The 21,763-nt window shown below is 39.0% G+C and overlaps 1 protein-coding gene across 2 annotated transcripts in view; it reads left to right on the top strand.

The window, feature by feature from the left end:
- Positions 1–1,935: 1,935 nt before the first annotated feature.
- LOC127455710 (B-cell CLL/lymphoma 9-like protein) overlaps positions 1,936–21,763 on the top strand; it is a 67,574-nt gene continuing 47,746 nt past the window's right edge. For both annotated transcript variants that reach the window (XM_051723772.1, XM_051723773.1), the window contains exon 1: positions 1,936–2,294. The gene's annotated coding sequence lies outside the window, so the exon portion shown is untranslated. The remainder of the gene's footprint in view (positions 2,295–21,763) is intronic.

Here is a 21,763-nt window from a genome sequence, read left to right on the forward strand (position 1 = left end):
GCACCACCAGAGGGAGTGCTCACCTGTGAAATGTCTGAACCCACCAATAAGGGGCCAAATAAATCAGAGGGTTTCATGCCTCCCAGGGCAGGAGTACTGCATATGCCAGGTAAAGTGTGATCTAAAGGATTTGACACATCTGATACCTCTGCTGTCAGATCAAACTGTGTGTCTGATGTCTCTCACAAAGTGCAGACTTGAACTTCATTCATCAAAACACAATCCTGATCCTCTGAGATTTAGTGAACCAGCAGAGAAACATGCAAACTCTGATAATTCCCAGTCTTGTTTTTTTTTCTCCTTGTGATTTTATTACATATGTTTGCATGTACATGATGTATTTACATGTATATAAAAACTCTATGTGAAGCCCCTTTGTAAACATTTATTATTATTTTTTGTTTATTTTCACTTTTGTTGAACGTTAATAATGTGTTATGATTACTACAATATGTTTGTAGCTGCATGTACACTCACTGAGCACTTTTATAGGAACACTGTGGTCCTAATTAAGTGGTCTTCTAATGTTGTAGCCCATCCGCCTCAAGGATCGATGTGTTGTGCATTCTGAGATGCTATTCTGCTCTCTACAATTGTACAGAGTGTTTATCTGAGTTACCGTAGCCTTTCTGTCAGCTCCAACCAGTCTGGCCATTCTCTGTTGACCTCTCTCATCAACAAGGCATTTCCGTCTGCAGAATTGCCACTCACTGGATGATTTTTGTTTTTGGCACCATTCTGGGTAAATTCTAGAGACTGTTGTGCGTGAAAATCCCGGAAGATCAGCAGTTACAGAAATACTCAAACCAGCCCATCTGGCACCAACAATCATGCCACGGTCCACAATCATTCCACATGGTTGATGTGAACATTAACTGAAGCTCCTGACCCGTATCTGCATGATTTTATGCACTGCTCTGCTGCCACATGATTGGCTGATTAGATAATCGCATGGATGATTGTTGGTGCCAGACGGGCTGGTTTGAGTATTTCTGTAACTGCTGATCTCCTGGAATTTTTACACACAACAGTCTCTAGAATTTACTCTGAATGGTACCAAAAACAAAAAACATCCAGTGAGCGGCAGTTCTGCATACGGAAACGCCTTGTTGATGAGAGAGGTCAACAGAGGATGGCCAGACTGGTTCGAACTGACGAAGTCTACAGTAACTCAGATAACCACTCTGTACAATTGTAGTGAGAAGAATAGCATCTCAGAATGCTATTCTGAGATGCGGGTTGGCGCTGTTTTGGTGGCATGAGGGGGACCTTCACAATATTATGCAGGTGGTTTTAATGTTGTGGCTGATCAGTGTATGTTCATTTTGTATCGACATGATGTATGTTAAACCTCTCTGTACAGCCCTTTTGCAATAATAATAATAATAATAATTTGTTGTGTTTATTATCACTATTTGTTTTATTATCAAATATTATTATAGAATACATTATAATGTATTATGGGAACTTCTACACGTTTGTAGGTGCATTTATGTACACATGCTTTCTTACAGCATTTTTATTTTTTTATTTTTTATGAGGCCAATTATTATTATAGTATATTATCAGACAATATTATTATTATTCGATAATAATATACTATGGTAACTATTATCCACATTCCATTTAATTTACTTTTCACTTTGGTAATGTTTTGTTTTGTGTTTATTATGAATTTTCTGTGATTTTATTATACATGTTTGTATAATATTTGCATGCATGTACATGTATGCTCTCTGTAAACCCTTTGCAAACATTTAATGATGATGGTGATAATGTATTTTCTAATAATATGTGACATTACCTCTAGTAATAATTATAATGCATTAATATCTTTTTTATTTAATGGCGTATTACTATTACGTTGAAGCACATTCAAACAGCAGGAAACAGTGTTGCTTCAGCTCTGGCTGAGTGTGTCACTCATATGTGTGTACAGTGAGTTGAGTATTGAACGCTAGAGCGGCTGTCTGTCTGAGCACCTCATCAGTGAACGCTGCGAGCGCCTTCTGCTACCTCTAGACTCAGGGCAGGAATATGCAGACAGCGTCTCCAACAGCGGAGTCATGATCTACTGTCTTCCTCCGGACTCGTCTTCCGCTCAGAGCCGAACATAAAACAACATTTGAAACCACCGCATACTGAACCTCCGGCTTTGCTTCGGGGAATCGAAATCGGGCGATTAACAGCCGGAGAAGGATCTTGCGCAGTGGCGGCGGCGGACACTACGTCTGATGTCGGCTGGCAGTCACTCTTGACATCGGCCTCCCCTCGCAGACACGCAGCTGAATGGGGTAGGAAACCAACACGCGCACTCACACGTACAGGCTCGTGCTCTGCAGCGCCGCGCGCTCTAAACGTTCGAAATGCCGTCGCGCGGTAGTTACATTGTATCTATTTCGAAAAGTGCGCGAAAGCCATCAAACTGTCAGTTGGCTGAATGTGTCGGCTGCGCGTTTGTTGTGAAGTCGCAGTCACAGCAGCAGCTGTAAGGGATCCTGGAGTTAGCCTCGCCTGCTAACTGCCTCTCTTCAATGCAATGGATGCTAATGAGCTCAGTCGGGCCCTTCTCCATGTGACCGTAAAAAGACGCGAAACGCCTCGACAGACTTTGTAACACTTGTGGCTGCTGTTTAAGAACGAGTTTGTGCGTTTTGAGTGTCGTTTGAAGGGTTGTGGTTCACAAAAAAGAGCTAGGCAGTTTGAATGTCGCGACTGATTGGCAGAAAGAGGTAGGCATTTGAAGAATGTGCTGCTGATCTGAGCACTGTCTGCTCGGCCGTATTCATGAAGTGAATGGAAAAGCAGTTGCAATAGTAATACTGTCAGCTTCAAATGTAAGCTGTATTTTGTTCAGTTGTGCTGCAAACTGCTAAGGCAACAGGATACGCATGCAAAACATTCATATTGTGCAAATGAGTGTTTTGAACATAAACAGTGACCTCAAAGGACACTTAAAGGAATAGATCACCCAAAAAACCCTCATGTCTTATGTGCAAAAAAGAAGATGTCATCCTCAGTCACCATTGAGTTGCATTTTCCCATACTATAAAAGTGAATGGTGGCAGAGGTTGTCAGAACCTAACATGTCCATACTAGTTAATGGTATAGTTACTCTGCTAGGGCACCTATTTGAACTTGAGGGAACATCCACTAAAAATAAAAAGTTGGTGTTATGTAATCGCAAAGAAAAGTGACATTAGTGAAAAGTTCTAGCATTATTTGTTTGCAGACGACAACACTTAAGATAATTTGTTGTCTAATGCAATGATATTCATACATTTTTAAGCGTGCAAATACTTTTGGAGCCACTGTAGCATATTTCACTTCTGTTTCTTAACAGTGGTTTCTGTGTAAATTGACATCTCACCAACCTGATGAACTGATTTAAAAGGTGATGTACTGGTAGATCATTGGTTCTCAACCTTTTTTTTACTCGCACTGTCCATGAAGTGTCAGTACATTAAGATCATTAATTGTAAATTCTAAAAGATTTAAGAACTATATGTTTTATTGAACTAGCCTATATGTTAGATACAAATGTTTTTTTTATTTGAATAACTGGCTAGTTATCTTGCCGACCCCTTAGAAGTTTGCTGGGGCCTACTTATGGTCCCCGGGCCCTCTGGCTGAGAACAACTGAGGTAGATTGTTAAAAGTCATCACATCAGTCAGTGACATTCTAACTGTTCTGATGGAAAAGTTACATTATTTGATGTTTTGGCACAGTAGCGAGACTTATATATCTGCAGAACAAAAATGGGCTTTTCTCAATCAGTGAGCATTTTCAAACCATTGAGATTCCCTACTTTCATTGGATAGTTTAGAAACGCCCAGCCTGGTTTGGAAACGCCCACTGATTACTACACTGAGATTCCCTACTTTCACTGGATATTTGAGAAACGCCCATTCTGGTTTGAAAATGGCCACATATTTGAAAACACCCATTACTTTTCCGCAGAGACCTATATTTGGAAAATAGCTGCTGAACAAAGCAAGAGAAGTCCAGATATAACAGCAAAATATATTTTATAAAAAAAATAAAAAAAAATTTTAGTAGCTAACACCATCACCACAATAATATTTCTGCCTAAAATTAAAATACTGTCATTTAAAATCGTTTTTTTTTTTTTTTTTTTTTTAAATCTGGACCTTAACACTTGCTTAACTGACATATTTTAAACCATGACTTGCGTTGCACATAAATTAGTAATATTGGCATTATATTAATGTTGTTTAGTCAGAGGGGAACTGGCCCCCACAGTGAGCCTGGTTTCTCCCAAGGTTATTTTTCTCCATTAACCAACATCTTATGGAGTTTTTTATTCCTTGCCACAGTCGCCTTCGGCTTGCTCACTGGGTTTCTAAATACAATTATTAATTAATTATTTAATTTGTATACACAATTTACAATTATATTTAATCAAACTACACAATGATCACTCTAAGACTCTAAGATTACTAATGCATGATTTCCTGTAAAGCTGCTTTGAAACGATGTGTGTTGTGAAAAGCGCTTTACAAATAAAAATGACTTGACTTGACTACTCACCCTAATGTTGTTTGACATAGAGCTGGGTATTGATACAGATTTTCCGATTCGATTCTGATTCACAAGCTCTCGATTCGATTTGGTCCGATTTTATATCGATTCATATGAGTTAAATATTTCAGTTATTATGTCAACTTTGCTTACATAAGAAAGAAATTCTCTCCCAGATACTGCTGTTAATTACACAGGAGACCTTCTAACTTGATATATTATGAAAATATTCATTTTACTAATTATATTTTATTAGTTTTCAATAATTTTGGTTACATTTAAGCTTTTTAAAAATTAACAAATCCATGTATTCCATCAATAAGTATGATATTATATTTCATATATTATAAATTGTTACGTTTATTCTTTATATGCATAATTTGTACTGTTTTCAAGTATTTACATTGATTTGATGAACACGTGCTAAACACCGGTACTGTCTCTTTAAGAAAACCAGCTGTTCTGTAAAGAGTCTCTGTAAATAAGCGCCTAGTAATGAGAGGACACAAATGGTTTTACCTCATCTGTGCTATGCGTGATTAGGATTAAAAGTTTATTTTTTGTAGTTTCTGACTTTAAAGATCAGAAAGGGTATTAAAAGAAACATTATGGATAAACATAAACAAATTAATTGCTGGGATCTTGTCTTTGGACACGCACAGAATGAGTCAAACCAAACTTTTTCTCTCAAAACGCAGTGAAAGGATATCAGTGCTGAACTGCTCCCCCACTATACTACTAAATCACTGGTGAGGGAATCTGAACATTTACCAGCCAGTGGCTAATCACAGACATTTTTAGTCGAATAGCGTAAAATTTGGTTGCAAACGAGAACGGTTTTCTCTCATTGTAGATGAGGGTTGCGCATACAATAAAAGATTGACCTTGGGATTTAAAAATTGATATTGAGGACATTCAAATAAAGATCGCAATGCATCGAGAAATGTATATTTTTACCCAGTCCTAGTTTCACAACTATTTGACTTTCTTTCTTCTGTGGAACACAAAAGAAGAATTTTGAAGAATGCTTGCACTGCTCTTGATACAGTGACCAGGGGGCTGTCAAGCTCTAAAAAGCACAATAAAAGTACCTTAAAAGTATTTTATACAACTCGACAACCAAATATTGCGCTATGTGACTAAAATTTTTTTGTTATAAGTCATAGCTGGAAGATTTTTAGATTTCACGTGCCAGTGATCGAGTAGTATAGTGGCGAACAAGTTCAGCACCGAGATCCTTACGCTGTGTTGAGAGTAAAAGTTTGGTTTGACGCATTCCGTGTGTGTGTCCAAAGATGAGATCCACGCAACCCATTTGTCATTGAATAATGTCTCTTTTAATACCCTTTCTGTTCTTTTACAGTCAACTGTTGATAAAAATAGATCACACATAGCACAGATGTGGTAATGAAACCAATGACTCTTGTTATTATGTGCTCAACCAAAACACTTCTGTGAGACGCTCGCTGAACAGCCCCTATTCTCAAAGACACAGTAATGTTTTAGCAATAATAAATACTTGCAAAACTACAAATTGCAAATACATAGAATTTGTAAATTAAAAAAAGCTAAAGTAAATGTGAACAAAATTATAAAAAACAATTGATAAAATTAAATTTTTTGTAATTTACCAAGTTAGAAGGTCCACTGTTTAAAATGTTTGTTTTTTTTCCTCCCCAATTTGGAATGCCTAATTCCCAATGCGCTCAAGTCCTCATGGTGGCTTAGTGACTCGCCTCAATCCGGGTGGCAGAGGACAAATCTCAGTTGACTCCGTGTCTGAGACCGTCAGTCCATGCAGCTTATCGTGTGGCTTGTTGAGCGCGTCACCACAGAGACGTAGCACGTGTGGAGGCTTCACGCTATTCTCCGCAGCATCCACGCACAACTCCCCCCCCCCGAGAGCGAGAACCACATTATAGCGACCACGAGAATGTTAACCCAACGTGACTTTACCCACCCTAGCAACCGGGCCAAATGGTTGCTTAGAAAGCTTGACTGGAGTCACTCAGCACGCCCTGGATTTGAACTTGTGACTCCAGGTGTGGTAGTCAGCATCTTTACTTGCTGAGCTGCTGAGGCCCCGGTCCACTGTATAATTAACAGCATTAGCTGAGAATGAGAAAGTAATAGAATTTCGAATAATCGAAATGAATCGGAATCGAATTGAATCAGGATATCTGTACCAATACCCAGCCCTTCCCCTTCACCCGAAGCTCTCAAATTTCATTCACTTTTATGTACATATATAAATATGGTGCATCAAGACATGTCACACTAGGTTTGACGTTACCATTCACTTGCATTTTATGGAAAAGGGCAGCTAGGACATTCTGCAAAATATTTCTTTTTGTGTTCCATGGAAATAACACAGGTTTGAAAATGACAGAAGAAAGTTTTCATTTTTGGGTGATTTATTCATATCAACAGCCCATTTTTACAAAAATAAAAAAAATCCAAAACTTCTGTATTTGATTTTTACTTCGGTAATGTGACGAATTTCTTGGTGAAACTGTATATTAAAAAAAAACAGTGTACGGCGGGACATGATTTTACCCATCAGGAATTGATTGGGCTGTCACATGATACCAGAATGGTGCCAGGTGGTTAGAGGGGAGGGGCTGATATATAAGAGGGCTTGGTGACATAAGCCAAAAAGGAAAAGTCATTTCAGAGGCGGAGAAAGTTCTTACATTTTGATGAAAGAGCATATTTTGGAAAAGACCAGAAATATGTTTTAAGAAAGTAAATAGGGTAAATTTTGATTTCATGTTGACTTTTACGACTTCTCTTTCTTGGTCATTCTTCATAGTTTAATAAAACTTTGCATCCCCTCCATCAAACCCCTCTCACAAGAGTGCTACCCATACTCCCCTTAATTCTCTTTTTCCTGTCAGCTCTCCAGGGCCTCTGTGACGCAAGCTGATTAAGTCAGTACTGTGTGTGATAGAGAGATAGTGATACCATGAGCTGACCCCAGATCAGACACTGCTGATTATGTTACTATTTTCTCTTGATACTTCAGGCAGAGTGCTTCATTAACATTAACCGGGTCTTTTCCCGAATTTTCCTTCAGCAGTAGTACGAGTGTGATGAGAGAGAGACAGTGAGGAAGGGAGAGAGAGAATGTGTGAAGTCTGTTCTGACAGTGTTTGGCTGCTCTTTAGCCCAGTGGCCACACTGCCTGTGCCCTCCATTAGCTAGAGCTGTGAGCGTGATATCCTACCACGCTATTTATAGAAGCTCACAGAGTTTGCAACTTGATCTGAATTGTCTTTGAGGCCCAAGGCTCATAGTATCACTGCCCCACATTGGCTCAACACCTCGTAGACATCAGCGAGTGTTTAAGAGAAAACTGCCCATGGGATCTGCCTTTAAAGTCGATGGTAAATTTAGTCTGCAAGCCATTTTACGTCCGTAATCGCTAACTGAACATATTTCAGAGTGAAACAAGTTATTCAAAGAGAAAAATGTAGGGTGGGACTTGATTTTATCCATCGGGAATTGATTGGATTGGAAAGTGGGCGTTGCATCAGACTGATCACATTCAGCAAATTCGGCAAAAACTGATCAAAACTTCTGCTGCTGAAATTGGTCTGTGCTTACCAAAATTCGAACCACTGCCCCCAGTGGCTAAAGCTGGAAGTGTTGCTGACCAGTTTTCAGGTGAAATGTTCACATGGTGGTGCCAAAGCGAGTTACTATATTAACTCTACCCCTAAACCTAATCCTCAGTGGAGTAAAAATGCAATTTTAGAGTGCAAATGCAAACTTTAAATCGTGCTCTCCATTGTTTACATGAATGCAATTGCTTCATGGTTTCCATGGGACCAGAACCTGTGTCTCTGAGGCTGCTCGTTCAACGAGTAGAGCCACAGGAAAAGATAAACACATTTGAACTGATGCAAACATGATGCTTGCCAGTAATTCGGCAGAATGTGGTCGATTTTAGGGTACATGAACATTCGGAAGCAACATGTCAGTTTACTGTTTTGATCATGTTTGTTTCATACCAGAACAGAGCCAGGTGGATAAAATATACTTGGCTATTTTTCGCTTCCATGGCGTCATGATGACGTCAGCCATTGCAAAGCAAAGTCTTCTAAGAGGCAGAGCTTATTATTACTTATAACAATCTTTGAAGTTATGTGCACTGATTAATAGTTCACAATAAGACCATGAATGTGTATTAAGAAAGTAAATGTGGTCAATTTTGATTTCATGTTGACTTCAAAGCAGTCTAACTAATCTAGAATATGTTAATCCTTCAGTTGTGACATCACTAAGATAGGGGAAGCAAACATGACACATCCTCAAAATTAGGTGACATCACTGGTCCTGTAGCATTGCTAAGCTTTGAATAGTGAACGTTGTGGTTTTGGGGTTGGAATATTTGCCTACCCGTGTGTGACCCTTTACCCTGTACCTTTTGCATAGACTTATTAAGAAAACATTTTTTCTGAGACATGCTATTGTCTTTTTTAACCTTATTTACCACTTCCTATTTTGACCTACACCAAAAATCATTGTCAGGCAGCCGAAATCCTCTAATGTATGTAAATGCAGTGGCTTGCATGCAGAGGTATTTGTGTTGCAGAAGAGCCTTTCTTCCTGTAGCATTTTGAGTTTACTTAGGAACTGAGTGTGGTTGCAGTGGCCTGAGTTGACCCCAAGTTCAAACACATGATCTGCTTCTCCTTCTTTTGAAACAGTGAGAAATAAACAGTTGCTTTAAGAAACTAGAGTAGACAAGATTGTGATGTCACATCTTGGCCAGTAGGAACATTTGTCTGATAAATACACACAAATTGTTGAGATTCTTTTCCCCCATTTTTTTAAAGGGTCATGAAACCACAAAACACATTTTTTAGATGTTAACAGATATGCACAGGTTGCATATCATTGGAAAAAATTATAGCACTCATTTATTTATTGTTAAGGGTAAAGTGTTTATTTTTTCGTTTATTATTATTTTTATTTTTTTTGCCATTTCGTTCTTCTGGTTTAGACGAGCAAGTTTGTTGGCCGAAGTTCTGCTACTCACACTCCAAAGATGAAGCAGCTTACAGGCGCACATACTCCATTGCATCTTCTCCATATATCTGATCATGGACAGGATAACACAACAGCTTATTCAAAAACAGAAGACAATGATGAATACTGAAATCTCAAAATCATGTCAACTCTCTTTTGGTTTCCTTTACATTGTGTGAAAGCTACCTGGATTTAGGCCGACAGGGTTTACTGGTGCTCCAGTATTGCAGCTGTACTTTTGAAACAGTATGTAGTTAATGTTTTGTGTATTGGACCCGTTTACTTAAATATGTGCCTTACTGAACACGAACATTCATTGTAAGAAAAAATATCTATGAATTTATATTAAGTCTCTAAGCAGTCCTGGTTTTGGTGGCAATGCCTGCTTTCACTTCATTCTCAAAAGGTGGAACAAAATATTAAAATCTTTGATTTGTAAACTTTTCTATCAACTTCACTCTTCTCAAGTTCATTCTTTTGTCCCATGATTGATATACAGCAAAGTGCCCCAAAACTTTACTCTCACATTTTGATGTTCAGCCATCTCTATCATGAGTGAGAGTGAGTGAGATGATTGGGACGCACCGATAATCGGTGATTATCGATATATATTGGGATTTTTTTCAGATATAAATAGGGCTGCTAGTTGCACAATAGTCTTTGTCTTTTTTAACATATTTCTCAACCAAACTTTGGTAAAGTGTGAGCGGCAGGGTAAATTAAAGGGGTTCACACACCAGACACATCTGGCGGACGACATGGCGCGTTCTTAAATTCAAAACAATTATTTTTTTTCTACAAAGGTACGCACACACCGCCAACGCTCTGCGTCAACATTCTGAAGTGCCATGCTGAGCGACTCGCATAGTTTTCCATTAAATTCGACCTCAAATCATTATCAAAAGACAGATTATTTACTGTAGTATAACTGGATGATATATTGTGTATAAGTATCTTTCATAGAGCCTACACAATGTATTTTCTGTAACAAGTTTGTCTTTTTGTGGTTTGACAGCTTGAATGAAAGATCTATTTATGGATACATACAGAGAAATGTCATATAAAACATTGCCATTTCTAATTGTTCAGTTTGCACAGTTACACAAGTTTCACTAAACTGCAAACTCATCAGCGTCATTTTGTTAATGACATCCCTACTTTACACCCATGTAAATGCGGCTTGATCAGTAAGCAGTTTTCTCCACAGCAACGTAATTTCCCTGTGATGCTTGTGTAAATAACAATAATGGGATCTGAGGAAGACTTCGCTGTTTTATTCTTTGTTGCCTTGCTTTATTTCCAGATATTCCAGAGTTGTTGCTGTGTTTTTTCCCCTTAACTTTCCCATCGCGACTTGCAGGGGAATGCGCTACAATAGTGTGGTTTTCCTCTTACGTAAAACTCTGGGATTCCCCCAGTATACTTGAGTGCATTTATGCGGACATGAGGGACAGTAGTCGATATTTTAAATTGGTGTATAAATGGGTATAGTTTATAGTGTATGTGCTTTTCCCTTTTCCTACTGTACTCTGAGAAATGTCTGATTCTTACTACTGTGTTTATATAATGTATAGTACCATCCTATGACATTAGTTACCTGGTTTGTTTATGCTCATGCTCCTCAAAAACCTGTAAGTATGCCACTAATGCATTTACATGGCTACACAAGCTGCACTCTCCAGGAGAAACTTGGGTGTGTTAACCCACTTTCCCTTAATTCCTTAAACGGCGCACAGAAAATGGTGTTCACGTTTACATGATGTTTCAGAATGCCCCTTTCTGGAAAAACCCTGGAATAAACCATTTTCTTAAGTGCATGTAAACGTGGTCAATGAGGGGAACAGGATCAGAAAGTGTTTCGAGCCTGATTGGAACTAGCCACTTGAGCATCACGTGCTGAAGTAATTTTCTGGGTTCAATAGAAATTTAGCTCAATCAACAGCATTTGTAGGTAATAATTATTTTGATTACCACAAAAAATTATTTCAACTCGTACCTCCAGTTAAAAAAAAAAAAGCAAATATCACAGTTACAGTAAGGTACTTAGAGAAGTATAATTTTTGGGTGAACTATTCCTTTAAAATACACACTAATTCAAAAGTATAGCCACAAGATGTAAACATTATACATGTGTAAGGGGGTTCAGTTGAAAGGAGGAGGCGAGAACCGGCTTGACAACTTAATAATTTAATAAACAATTTAACCAAAAACACACCACCATAAACACACACAGTACAGCTGCCTGTAATTCTCTCTCTCTCAAACTGTCGTCTTTGGTTGCCTTTATCCCTCGCGCGCCCCATCAGGCTGATAGGGGACCGGGCTTGTGTCATTCCAGCCCGGCCCCGCCCTCCTCGGCTCTACACTCCTCCCGGCGTTGCCTCAGGCCGGGGAGCCCCCGGCATGACGTACATCCACCCTTCCTCTCCTTGCGCCCCGACTGCCGGCGGGTCATCCCCGCCTTCCTCGACCTGGGAGGAGACAGGAGGAGAAAAACAACAACAACAACACAAAATAGGCAAGGGAAAAGCCAACAAGGAGTGACAGAGAGAGAGAGAGGAGAGAGAGAAAAAGAAACTCACCGGTCCTCTGATGCGCCGTCGCGTGGTCCTCGATCACTCCTCCACCCCCTCAGGCGGACGGCAGCCGCTCCTCCCAGGGCGGACCGGAGTCAGACCTCCGACCCCCAGCGGACAGAACGCCCCTCCGCATTCCCGGGTTTCGGCACCAGTGTAAGGGGGTTCGAGGAAAGGAGGAGGCGAGAAGCGAGGTTTCCCAGTTCAAGTGGGTGTTTTAATTTATCCAGTTTAAAGTTTACAGCTTTCCAGGAAAACTATTGACTTTCACACACATACAACTTCACAATAACTTCCGTGGCAATATGGCTTTTCTTATGCCGGTCTCTCTCTCCCCATCTATTGGCTCTTTTTTGCCACTCTCCCCGTGCTCACTGAAATTAGAGACAGGTGTTAGACATAATTTAGCTCAGGTGTAAGTGCCCTTACCGCTTTCTCTCTCTCCGGAGAGCTGCTTGACCACACCCCTGCTGCCACAACATGTAAACAAGATTTTAGTGTGATAAAATCAGGGTTTTACCTGCGTTACAGTGTAGCTTTTTTTGTCTTTATGACTTTTTTGCAGTTTATTAACATTCAGTAACACACTGATATTGTGATTGATGTATTGAAAATCGTACACGCTCTCCTCAAAATCCCAACACCACAACGAAAGAATGAATGGACGTACGCTGCAACAACAGCTGTGTTAACTTGACAACGGATGTAATGCCCATATTTCCTGCTAAGCATCACGGGACATAGGTAAAAGGTGGATAATGTTTACATCATGTGGCTACACTTCTGAAAAAGTGTTTTTTATGTTTATGGACTGGCCATATTCACTTGCATTTCAAGTGCCTTTATGTAACCACTTTGTTTTTTTTTGTTTTTTTTTAATAAACGAGGGAGGAGTTTAAATAATGTTTAGATTAATCAACATTATGCCACAAATACTGTTGATTAAGCTTAACTTGTATTGAATCCAGTGCATTCCTTTAACGTGTAGGAGCTAACCACTAGATAGTAGACAAATGTGTAGGAACGATATGTTACCGGTTTTACTCTGGACAAGGGACAATTACATTTTATACCGGGCAAAAGGAGGAAACATTATGAATGGAACTTCCAATATCAATACAATAGCCTAATAAATAGAATAGCCTTAAAGAAAAGTTGCCTGATGAATAGTTTGCGACCCTATAAATGATCCTAAATAACGCATTGAAGCCAGATGTTCTTTTCCAACGTATCAAATTACACAGGCAGCAAAGTACGCGCACAGACAGAAGACGTTTAATTGCAGGTAGTGAATATAATGTGCATGGTGGGTAACTAAGACATCTCGGATTCAGAATGACACAAGTATTGCCGTTAGACACACAGACACGTGCTTGAAGAAACACACTTTATTATATTATTAAGAACAGATGACAGAAAAGCCGTCTATTGTTCAGAGGCGTGTAGTCTCATGGAACACGCGCATGTAAAGTGTTCTCGTTCTTTCATTGTTTCAGTCTTCTGAAAACATTTTTTATTTTTTTTATTTATTTATTTTTTAATAAAAAATAGTCATTACCCTTCTGTCAGGCTCAGTGCAACTTGTAACTTATATGAAACCCTTCCATGTGCCAGTGGTTGCTGACCCCTGCCCAGTTCTAATCCCAGTTAATTTGTTTTGCAGTAAATCTGATACATGTCCTCATGCTGGCCAATGCAAACTTTTTACAGCCTATATAGCCTCTCACTTGAGACAGTGCTTTAGATAACACACTTCAGATCACCTCTGCTAAGGGAGAGAGTTCGTCCCAGTGCTACCATCTGCTTTCATGTTGTTTTAAGAGCAGTGCATCCTCTCAGGCATACAGACGGGTGTCAAGGGAAGGCATATTCACAAAAGACTCAGGAATATTAAAAACAACATCCCAGAATACCTCATATCTGTCTCAGGCTTGTAGATATGTGTTCTCTGTATACAACCTCAGCATTTCTACCATGACTGAGGCCTTATTGGGTGGAAAATATATAATGTATGTTTTTTTTAATTACGGTAACCAAGCAAAATTGCAGCTGAACTTGACAGCCAGTGATCATCATGCATTTTCGGAAAGGTAGCTTTGGCATTTTGATGAAAACATTTTGTGTCCCACGGGTAAAAAAAAAAAGGGTTTTGTATAATTTTTGTAAATCATTTTTAAGCTGGCCACTTGGTCTGAAATGAGCTTCTGGGCATGGTGGGTCTTTGTTGTGCCATACAACCCTGGCCACACCACCACATTATCGGTACATCATAAATACAAAGGTAGTTTGAAGGTGATTACGATAACTTCATCCAGCTTAACAGGATAAACAGACAAGGCTATGCCAAGGAAGGTGAAATGTGTCATTGATTGTAGATCTGTGTTTCGGGTCTATTAAAGGCCGTTTGTAGTGTGTTGGAAGGACAATAAGATACAGCATTTTGAACAAAGTATTTCTTTTCTGCTCAGGTGATCTGAGAGCTTCTAGATGAGTTACAAGCCATGGTGCTGAGATGAGCTATGAAAGAATAATGTGATATCGAGAAGCTCTTAACATGCCGAAAACAACAGCACCCAGCTGTGAGACTCTACAAAGATACCAGAGTACTGCACACTCAACACAACAAGCCTTGTTCCCTTAGGACAAACTCTTTCACAGAATCGAGTCAGAACTTTGAAGGTGGAATGGAAATTATTCTCTGTGTGTACAAGGTTCCTGTTGAGTTTCTTCCTCGAGCGCTGCCATTGGCTGAACTACTGCATGTGTGTACACAAGCTTAATTTAAATATTTAGCTTTACACACCAATGAAGTGCAATTTCTCACATAAGAGAAAATGTACACTATTCTTTTCCCTCTAATGACGGTTGTTGTTACTTTTGTTGTTAATTTAGGTTTACAAAGAACTAATGGGTGGAACGGTTAAAAGTCCATGTGCGTTTCAATGAAACACTATATATAATACTATAACAAGAACATTTTAAAGCAGTAATCAGGTTTCGGTCAACATACCAACCCCTTGAATTCTATAATTGCGATTATTTTGACATTTTTTGCAATAGCGATTTGAACTGCGATATGATTATTAATATATTTTTTTTTCTCTTAATAACTTGTGACAACAGATGTTGTTATTATTATTATTATTATTATTATAAAACAGTGCCATATTTATGTAATACTTTCTTAACCTGCATGCGGCATTGTTTTGGGGCCATTATTTTGGCCAAAGGTTTTTATTTCGGCTGTAAACTGAAGGAAGGCATTTCTGTTTGTAGTAGAGTTGACAAAGGCCTTTTAATGCTCTCATCCACTGTTCTTTCAACAAAAACCCTGTGTTTGATGTTACTTTAGATTTGGATAGTAAATTTTAGCAGCCAAGCATATTTGGAATCACACAAATGTGCAATTAGTCAATCTAAATCACTGTAAATTTAACATGCTCAGCTCATTAGCCTCAAGCGTGCTTTGAGTATGTGTAACATGTAAGTAGCAAACAGCGAGTTCAAACAGTTTATTTATTTTATTAAATTGCAGCCTTTGTGGTGTGATAATCGCTGCACATCATATCACAATTTCGATTTTTAGATTGTTAGTGGTGCTTGCTAAAGCAAGCAGACATGATTGGAGGATCTTCGTTGCTGCCCTACGTGCCAGTATGGATAATGGGCAGTAGGTAAGTTGCTAAGGCAAGCATCACTATTACTAGTGTATATATTACATCTAATCTAATCTTAAAGTTCGTAACTCATCCTGTGCTGTTTGTACCTCCAAGCTCCTAGAATTGTTACACATGGCCAAGGACCCCTCATATTTTCTTTTGTAAAATGTCAAAATCTGGGGCCTCATTTATAAAACGTATGTACGATCAGATTTAATCCTAAATTCCATGGATTTGATCTGCTCATTTGTGGCCAAGAAAATGGCATTTTTAGGTTGAAAATTCTGTGCATCCCTAATATAAACACATTGTCTTTTCACTCAAGTGCATGTCTCATTTCCCTGTCCTCTGTATGTCTCTCTCTCTTGTCAGATGGTAATGTATGAATACTGCACAGTAAATGTTCGTAATGGACTCCCGCCTGTCAGTGCTACGGCTGCAATTCGCTCTTTTTCCGTGCTCTAGTTGGCTGACAGCCCAGAGTGAGTTGGAAAAGATTCAACCTTTGACCCCTGTGCAAAGTGAGCCCAGCTCTTCCCTGTCTTTTGCGAGAGAAAGTTACAGAAAGAAAGTAGAGTGAGACATGGAGAAAGGGACCGCTGAGATGGACTGTGGGCTCAGTCACTGCACTTACACACACACAGACACTGTTGTTCTGTGGCCGTGGCAATCTGTTTATACTGTATCTACTGCCACCCTCTCTCTCTCTCTCTCTTTCTTCTTTTCTACTCTCTTGGAGGTTATATGCACCAAGAAACTCCATTCCATGATGTGATTGTACTGTATACACCCAAACAAATGCGAAAGAGATTTGTAGAAATTCACTATGCACAGTAAGCCAGGATTAGTTTAATTCATGAATGAACGTGTCCAATAACAGGGCAGTTACTGAGATTAAGTGAGTAGTATTCAGCAGGTCATGTGATGCCAACATGGCTGCCCCCATGAGGCACCCCTGTCCCATATAGAATAAAACAACTTTTATAAGGTTACTGATATGACTGAACTCTTCATCTCACATGAATGGTCATGATTTTATACATATATTTCAAAATTATTATTCATTTCTTTAGAAGTAAAACTTTTTAAACTTTTTTTTTTTTTTAATGAGGCAGCATAAAAGAAATCCATATGATTTCAAGTAGTTTAATCCATGTCTTCTGAAGTGATATGATCTGTTTTGGGTGAGAAACAGACCATCATTTAAGTCCTTATTCACTATAAATCTTGACATCCACAGTCTCCTTGCATTCATGAGAGAAGCTCATTCACACTTTTCATGCTTGACACGTGTGTAGAGTGCGTGTATAACATGTATACATGCGCAGAGCTATAGTTGCAGGCAGGGGCGTAGAGGTAACCCCCCCAATAATCAAACCAAGCAAGTACAACCCCCCAGTGTTCAAGCCAAATCTACGCCCTTGGCTACAGGCATTACTTTTGGCTATCACGAGTTAGAGAAGGGGATTGACATTATTCGATTCTGACCTGTCAGCTGTTGTATGTACAGGACAATTTAAGAGTCACACCGGTTGTCTATCCCTAACACTGACTGTGTGAATGTAGCCAAACACTCATGCAATGCCTACATGAACAAATTTGCAGTATCTCTGTAGCAAGGGTGTTTATATTGTCTCCTTTGATTGCTCCACTCCTCCTTCCTTTTTCCCTTCTTCAGACCTCTGCAGTCTGTCCTCCCTCCCTCTTAAATAAACAGTATTCTTTCACTTTGTTGTGGCATTGTTCTGGCGCAAGGGCACGGGTAGTGTATTCAAACATGCACTGCTGCGAGATAATCTCCCCCTGACTGCGTCTGTTCTCCTGCTCTCTCACTCAGTTTGTTGTCGTGTCATTATCCAGGCCGCTGTAGGTCTCGCATTCTTCGCTCTTCTCTCACGCAGCTTTCATTTACTGAGACCCATGTCATGCGTTGTTGCCACAGCAACCTGCCTGAATCCCCAACAGGCTGTTTTTATTTTATTTTCACCTGTGCAAAGTCCCGCAATGCATTGCACACTGAGCAAGTCTTCTGTAGTTTGGCATGCACGAAAAAAGCGCTTCGAACAGCTTTCAGAATTGAAAATAACTCCAAATTGTCTTTCAAAGACTTTTTTGTTTTTTTGTTTTTGTAAATGCCAATCATGTTTATTAGAACACAATTATGATTAGCTCGCATTTGCAAATATCCTGGCATGAGGTGCATATATCCAACAGATTCTGTGATACTGGAAGAGAAGCTTTCGGTAATTACAGGTAATTATGAAAATAGCTTTTGAGAAAAGTAATCACTTGATGTTGAACAAGAAGATTGAGAGTGATTATAATTTGTCATAGATTGTTTTTGATTATTTATCAAAGTTGTTCAGCAGGGTGTCTAGACCATTCGGTACACACTTAGAAAGCCAGAAACATACTCTACGTAAGTATGCAAACACAGACGACAACGGGATTGCAAGTCCTGTTGTACATCTGCAACGGTGATAAGTGTAGTGTTTTCTCTTATCCGAACTTAATATGCAAAGATAACTCTACGCCAGTGGTTCCCAAACCTGTTCCTGGAGGCCCCCTAACACTACACATTTTGGAGATCTCCCTAATCAAACACACCTGATTCAACTCATCCGCTTGTTAGTGGAGACTCCAAGACCTGAATTGGGTGTATCAGAAAAGGGAGATATCCAAAATGTGCAGTGTTGGGGGGGCCTCCAGGAACAGGCTTGGAAACCACTGCTCTACACCATTCATAGGTTCAGTGTGGGGAGTGTTACGTAAATCTGTTTGAAAGCAGTCATTAGAAGAAGACAGTTTATGCTAATTAGGGGTGGTAATCACAATGTAACTGGCGGTACGATATTATATCGATATTTAGGTCACGATACGATATTATTGCGATTTCAAAACTACAGTATATTGTGATATTTCACTCACTTTTTCTCATTCGTCTTTATTGGATTTCAGAGAACTGTTACCAAATCACCAAATGCATTGTTAAATTAATATAAAAGTGCCAGTTTACAAAACAAGGCAAGTTTATTTCCTAATATCCATGTACAGTACAATTCAAAGCTATAAGCATTTAAGACCATAATGGGTCCTTATTTCTGTGGTTAGGTCAATGTAGCTAGTCTTTCTAAAAATAAATTATAGAATTTATGAATATATTATATTATAGTAGCCTAAACACTTTAAAATCATTATTTATTACAACACAGTTTCAATACACAAAGTATAATAGTTTTCACCTAAAAGGTTAGCAATATGATTCTAACATTTGTCAAAATACCTGTTACTAAATAAATAAATGTTACTACTGTAAAATTGTAATACATTTTAGTAACGGTGGGTGATTATCTGTAAATCATGATAACTGCACCTTCTAAGGGATTGATGTTGATTTCCTAGATCGATTTGGCAAAGAGAAACAATGTTTCTCATCACCATAATGTGAACATTTTTTAATTATAATATCGATACTTGGCCTGCAAATACAATATCACATGGAAAAATATCACAATATATTGATATTTAAATATTTTTTCCCACCTCTAATGCTGATACCCACAAAAGAGAGCAACAGGTCCCATCCACTTTTTCATCTGCCTTGGGTCCGGAAGTATTTTTACCATTCATTGTTTTCCATAGGGATTTCATAAAATCCTTAATAAAGTTATAAACCATTAGCAAGCTATGGAGTAAACTTTTTTTGCCCACCAGCCACAGTGGCTGGTAAATGCCGATTTTTCATAGATAGATAATATGTTTTTTATTCTACTACATTTATTAACTATATATTGTATAATTTAACATATATAGAGCATACACTCACTAAACACTTTATTATGAACACTATGGTCCTAATTAAGTGTCTGACATGGTCTTCTGCTGTTGTAGCCCATCTGCCTCAAGGTTCGATGTGTTGTGCATTCTGAGATGCTATTCTTCTCACTACAATTGTACAGAGTGGTTATCTGAGTTACTGTAGACTTTGTCATTTCAAACCATTCTGGCCATTCTCTGTTGACCTCTCTCATCAACAAGGCGTTTCCGTCTGCAGAACTGCCGCTCACTAGATGATTTTTGTTTTTGGCACCATTCTGAGTAATTTCTAGAGACCGTTGTGTGTGAAAATCCCAGGAGATCAGCAGTTACAGAAATACTCAAATCAGCACGTCTGGCATCAATAATCATGCCACGGTCGAAATCACTGAGATCAAATGTTTTCCCCGTTCTGATGGTTAATGTGAACATTAACTGAAACTCCTGACCCATATCTGCTTAATTTTATGCATTGCACTCCTGCCACACGATTGGCTGATTGGCTAATCGTATGAATATGTAGATTGTACAGGTGTTCCTAATAAAGTGCTCAGTGAGTGTATATAACACATAATAATACCATAATACTATTACTGTTATAATGGTATATTTGCAACACACAAAGGGGCTAAAGAGTAGACAAGCACAGAAGAGAAACTTCTTGTTAAAGCACCATTTCTGTGGCTGTACTGAACTGAATTATTATGACACACATGACAATTCACCTGTAGTCCCAATGTGGCTGCATATCCTTTGCTTTCTATGGTAACGTATACAGCCACAAATATCCAAAATGATTGGAATTATAATGTCAAAATACAGTGAACCTGAGAGTTGCGCTCACAATGCATGTAAAACACGAACTGTTCCGTGGAAATAAACCAAATGAAACTCAAGGAGCTCCTGAGATGGTCAGAGATCATTTGCAGCTTTCAGCTTCACATATATGACACTATTTTTAAAAACGTTTCCAGATGACTGACAGAGAAGAGAGAGTGAAAACTCTTCACACGTGATTGTTCCGCAAGAAGCACTCGTGCTGTGCATGTGAGCAGCAGAGTGCCACTGAACCCCTGAACACACAGCGAATTAGACATGCGTTTTCATCTGTTCTTCAAAATACAATCTGGTTTGTTTCTTCAAGTGCGACTCAGTATGTCACTCCAAGACGTCTTAAAGGTCACCTACCACAGTGGCAGGCAGATGACCAAAATTACCCGCCACTGCACAAAAAGTACCAACATTTAGCGTTTGATAATTTCATACCCCAGCCATGAGACAAACCAATAAGCCCCGAGGTGAATAACAACATTACAAACTTTGATTGAAGAAAAACAGTATTTGAAAATCAGACAAAAAGGCAAAGGCTGTGTACTCAACATCTTTAATGAAGGATATATATATATATATATATATATACATACACACAAATATACAGGATTTTCACTTTTGCGTTTTTGAACTTGTGTAGATGTCTCGAGTGTGACTCCAGACTGATCTCACTGTGAATTTGGGAACAGTAGGTTGATTGTTCTTGAGCAAAACTCATTTTGTGCTTTCCAAAATTCCAGTTTCCAGGTGCAATATACACAGAGGGGTGCCTAAGGTGAGTTGTAAAGCAAGTTGTTTTTAGTTGTAAATAATGTAATAGTTATTTACGCCTAAGAGAAACGCATTTTATTAACTCTACCCTCAAACCCAAATGCCTATCCTAAACCTTAACATAAGTGGAGTAAAAATGTAATGTTAGAGAGAAAATGAAACCTCCATATCGCATTCGTCACTGGCTGTACGCACTTGATTACTTCCTAGTTTCAATGTGGGCTGAGAACCCGGGTCTCCAACGCAGCTGACACAACAAGCCATCAATTGCACCACAGGAGAAGGTAAACACGCTAAAACTGATGCACAAATGCCTGATTTCTGCTTGTCAGTAACTAGGCAGAATGGGGGCGATTTCAGGGTACTGGAACATTCGGTAGCAACAAGTAATCTTCCCAACAAGAAGGGCTTAACTCCTGCTGTCCTGAGGCCTGACTATGAACAGCATAGGATAATTGATTTGCAGTTGATATACAGTTAAATATTTTAAAGTGTCCGCCAAATCCAGTCTGCGTCCGAACATGTTTGGCACA

This window comes from Myxocyprinus asiaticus, chromosome 18 (assembly GCF_019703515.2).
Source record: "Myxocyprinus asiaticus isolate MX2 ecotype Aquarium Trade chromosome 18, UBuf_Myxa_2, whole genome shotgun sequence".
In the NCBI taxonomy this organism is placed as follows: Eukaryota; Metazoa; Chordata; class Actinopteri; order Cypriniformes; family Catostomidae; genus Myxocyprinus; species Myxocyprinus asiaticus.